The following is a 4,950-nucleotide window of genomic DNA, read 5'->3' as shown; positions in this document are numbered from 1 at the left end:
TCCTGTTTAGCAATAAAGTTGCTTTTCCATCGTTGACGGTGTTTGGGTCCAGTGTTCCTGTCGAGCTGCACATAACAGAATGTCATTAGAGTTGCAGTTATTTTTTAGTCATAAATTAAAGTATTGGACAAATAACACATTTTGACCAGATATTACAATTCATCTTGAGGGCAACATTCATGTGTGACGGGAAACTTTGAAAATTGGGAAATTTCATGGCTATCCATTAAATGTTATCAACATATCATCCTCTGGACACCATGTATAAACTATCTGTTGTGTTACAGAGGACGTATGTATGTATGTCATTTTATGGTGAACCATCCAATAGTTGTTTAGTCTGAATTCAAGTGGTGGTGCCACACAGTCAATAGCATGACTGACAACTTATCTTAGTCTGTGCTCCAGGTAAACAATTGACAAAGCTTCAGTATATTAAATAGATATCAATTATCTAATTATGTTTAACAAATATCCCCAAGGTATACTTTAAGCAGGCATCAAGGATTAGGTAATGCTGGCCCAAATAAATTGCTTAAAAGAAACATCTACCTACACTGAAAAAAGTGAAATAACTGTCATTCATGTAAAGTGCATTTATTAATTTGGTTTAATCAAAAATCATGGTTTCCGGTTTAAACATGTTTTTTTACTTTGCCTAAAAGCAAAAAGCACTCCCTATAGACAAAATTAAAAGCAATACTTTAAGTAAAAGTCGTATTTTCACTTTGGACCAGAGGTTTACATGTCACGTGACCACCACGTGACCATATGACGTTGCACCTGGACGCTCTCTGGGGTTTCTGATGTCCGCCATTACCTCGCTTCGCCTGAACTTCTGATGGTCAAGTCAACTCATTTAAAGAAGGTAATAATTATAAATTGTGTTGTTTAAAGGGAACATGCGTTTTCCATGCATATTTATTGTTAGTGGCAGAATGTACAACTGTCTATATATTTCGCACGTGTTCGATAACGTTAGCTAACGTAACGTGCGCTAACTTACATATTCTACGACTAAAGAAAAGCGAATGACAGCTAGGTTAAATAACATTTGCAAGAATGTTGACTTTTAAGGAGGATGAAACAAACGTAGCGTTAGCTAATGTAACGTTAGCGCCAGCTAGCTAACGTCGCGTTAGCGTCAGATAATGCCTGTTAACGCATTTACGCCTGTTAACGTAATGCCTGCTGCTTGGCATCCACATCCCACATGGTTACAGAGCCACAGCAATCGCTATATTCTTCCTCCATGCAAGCAACTTCATTCTGCATAATAATTAGCCATGTGCTTTTCTGTTCAGGCAACTATAGCCTACTTTCGCAGTGTGGGGACAACTTAATTTCTTTCAAATACCACAAATTATACAACAAAATGAAGCTTGGAACCTGTGGTTTTTAGTTGATGATTAAAATAACGATGTTTTACATTGTATTTAAGCCAGTAACCCTATCTTTATCCACTGGGGTGGGGGGGATTTTGTTTGATTGAACAGATGCAGAGAAGTGTCTCAGCACACCTCTATTAGTACTAGATAATGAGGAACAACATTATATTTCATTCTTTCAGCTGTCAGTATTTTGCAGTATAGTACAATACCTCCAGTATGTCTAAAGCCTAATTAAATGTGTAGTGACAATTATGGATAGTGCTCTCACAAAAAACATTATTTCTCTCTTTTTCCTTTGTTTACAGGTTTGCTGCTGTTTCCTGTAGCGGTATGACATTGTAGCCATATTGCTGAATTTGGTAAGTCACAATATGACAACTGTCAACATGTTCATGTATTTTTAAATGTGAATGACAAACCCAAAATATAATTGCAGCACTTTGCAGACAGTGTTTCAAAGCCTCTCAGACCAGGGAGGCAACACGTCAAACATGGCAAAGCAACTTTCAGACAGACACGCCAAACTTTTCAAAGAGTTCAAAGAACTACAGGTAATCAAATGTGATTATAAACATGGTGCACACATTAAGCTCACCCACATAGCCTAACATGAGTAGCCTTAGCCTAGTTTAATGACAAGCCTATGTGATCATGAGGTCACAATGCACACGCGTGTACTAAATGAAACACAATAGATGCAAAATGGCTACATGCTGCTGGAGCCTGAGGGTGGATCTCTCTTTTCTTTCTTTTTTTTGTGAAGGAAAAAAAATATTTATTCCATGAATTAAGATTTAAAATATGAACTTTACAATTGTTCATACTTATGAAAGGAACTATGTAGTCATCTGGTCATATGCAGACAAAAGGCCTACATAGCCGTGTATAATCAATGCTATGATGGCACCATGTAGTTTTCATTAATATCTAGGCTAATACTAATATTAATGACATTTGTTAAGTGTTCAAAAAGCTGGGCAGGAACAAGCTGGTAAAAAGGGAACCATACAGATGTTGTATTTATTACTATTATAGATAAATATACCAGTATCGTATTTGTGGTATCGAATTCTGGTATCGTAAGTATCGGGTAATGGGATATTTATGGCAGATAGTTACAACAAGTTATAATTTTGGTATCTTGACAACCCTAGTCAAAACTAATCAAGAAGTTACCCACCCAATGTAATGTGAATAGATTTCATAGAATCATTGCATGACTGAATTGTAGATAATCATGCCATACATAAAATCACTTTCTTTGTGTTTCAAACTGTATAAACCTATTTGCCTATTCCAACTTTTTAATTATTGAAGAGTATGTGAAGATGTTCAGGATGGTGTGATCAGACTAATAACAATAACTCTAGTCAAATTTACTTAAACAAAAAAATGAAAGAAAAAAAAAATGTTCCTAACTAAAAACAAACATAAGGTGCAAATGTACCATGCTGCATTTGTAAAAAAAATTATTACAAGGCAATTGTGTAAACGGGTCCTTTTTTTTTTATTTTTCCTAGTCTTCCGATGAATGTGGAAATGTAAAGACTGTGGTACTTCTGTTTCACGAAGATCAGAGCTTCTTAAACATTATAAGCTAGAACACAGACATTACGGCCGCCGCCATTCCTATCCGTGCATCCATTTGAACTGTCCATGTACCTGCAAGACCTGGAATGCACTTTTGAGCCACTTGTCAAGATGTCATCAGCGATCCTCACAAACTGAACTGACCACCTTTAAATGTCTGTTGTGCAATTACTGTGAACTTTCTAATTTAAAAGACTATTTTCAACATATAGCACAGCATCTAAAAAACAGTGAAACAGTTGTTTGTGTTTTTCAGGGGTGTTCATACGAAACAAATATTTATGGTTCATTTCGAACTCACAGAAGCAGAAATCATAAGGGTTGTTCAGTAAATGACTTAAAGTCAGGAATACTTGATAAACAGGAGTCAAGTTTAAGTCTTTCTGTTGACGGTAATAATTCTGGCAGTATCCAGATTGATAGTGTTGGTACTGAGCCGTCAGATGATTTAAGTACAAACGATTTAGGTGACTCTAGTTTCAATGTTCAGGAGTTAAATGACTTGCCATATAATGTTGAGATCAAAGTTGCCTCTCTCTTACTGAAGCTAGAACATATTTATCTTGTGTCTAGAGTGACTGTTGATGAACTTTTGCAAGAGTTTGACTATTTAATACGGACTGCTCACACTCCAAAAAGTGGATGCCTGGTACCTGTAACATTATCGAGCTTATGGCTTGGTCATATCTAGTCCTAAAGAACTACGGCTTGTTGGTGTGGATGAACTGACAGATCCCTATCCTTTGGCTCACTACATAGTTGGTGGACAGCGTATCATCTCTGAAGAGATACATTCATGCATAAGGTTGTATATTAATGAATTTGTGAATATGACTTTGATGTTATGGCCAATGTTATGACACTAATATTACATGTTTTTAACAGATCCTTTTGGATGGGCTGACATGGCAGTGAAAAGACCAGCCAAGTTGCGAGTGATTCTGGATTCTGATGACACCAGGAAGCTAATTCTGCCTGATGGAATTCCAGAGACAATAGAGCAGCTGTTGAATGAAGTCAGAAAAGTATGTGAGTTGAATGGGAATTTTAGACTGTAGTACCAAGACAGAGACTTTGGAGATGCCCTTGTAAAACTTAACGCACCATTAGTATACTGGTTTTAATTTCCTGTATGATATGAATTTTTGAGGTGCAAAATGGCAGTTTTTGTCTTCAGGGAGGAGGAGGATCGCCTCCAGCCGCCACACGACATTGGAATTGTTATCGATGGTGTGAAAGTCCTTAATGATTTGCCATCAGTAGCGCATGCATGTGCTATGTTATTTGGGCTCATTTATGCTCTAAACTTGAGCTACCCAAGTGACCTCAAATACACTTTTGATGCTCTGCAAAAAATAATCATGGAGATTGAACCAAAAAAGATGACGCGCAGAGTGTGCACTCTGAATCTCAAACTCTAAATATTGGACCAATGAAAATACATTTGGATACAACATGTGTTTTTGTTCTGTTATATAACTTGTATTCAAATACACTCCATGATAATGGAAGGTAAAGAAACAGACTTTATAATATAATCCCTCCAGTGTGTCCTCGGTCTTCCCCGGGGCCTCCAACCAGTTGGACGTGCCCGGAAAACCTCTAATGGGAGGCGTCCAGGAGGCATCCTGACTAGATGCCCGAACCACCTCAGCTGACTCCTTTCGACACGAAGGAGCAGCGACTCGACTCCAAGCTCCCCCCTGATGTCCGAGCTCCTTACCCTATCTCTAAGGCTGAGCCCGGCCACCCTACGGAGGAAGCTCATTTCTGCCGCTTGTATACGAGATCTCGTTCTTTCGGTCACGACCCAGAGTTCGTGACCATAGGTGAGGGTTGGAACGTAGACCGACCAGTAAATGGAGAGCTTTGCCTTCCGGCAAAAAGACATACGGCCGCAGATCAGATGATACGATTACAAAGTCGATCATTGATCTCCGGCCTAAGGTGTTCTGGTACCAGGTACACT

The 4,950-nt window shown here is 38.2% G+C and overlaps 1 long non-coding RNA gene across 1 annotated transcript; it reads left to right on the top strand.

Moving 5' to 3' along the window:
- Positions 1–765: 765 nt before the first annotated feature.
- LOC117727368 lies at positions 766–3,885 on the top strand. Its single transcript, XR_004609039.1, has 3 exons — positions 766–868; positions 1,697–1,750; positions 3,867–3,885. It is a non-coding gene; the product is annotated as an uncharacterized LOC117727368 (long non-coding RNA).
- The last annotated feature ends 1,065 nt before the right edge of the window (positions 3,886–4,950 follow it).

Source organism: Cyclopterus lumpus, chromosome 24 (genome assembly GCF_009769545.1).
Source record: "Cyclopterus lumpus isolate fCycLum1 chromosome 24, fCycLum1.pri, whole genome shotgun sequence".
Classification (NCBI taxonomy): domain Eukaryota; kingdom Metazoa; phylum Chordata; class Actinopteri; order Perciformes; family Cyclopteridae; genus Cyclopterus; species Cyclopterus lumpus.
This window is presented reverse-complemented; position numbering and strand designations above follow the sequence as displayed.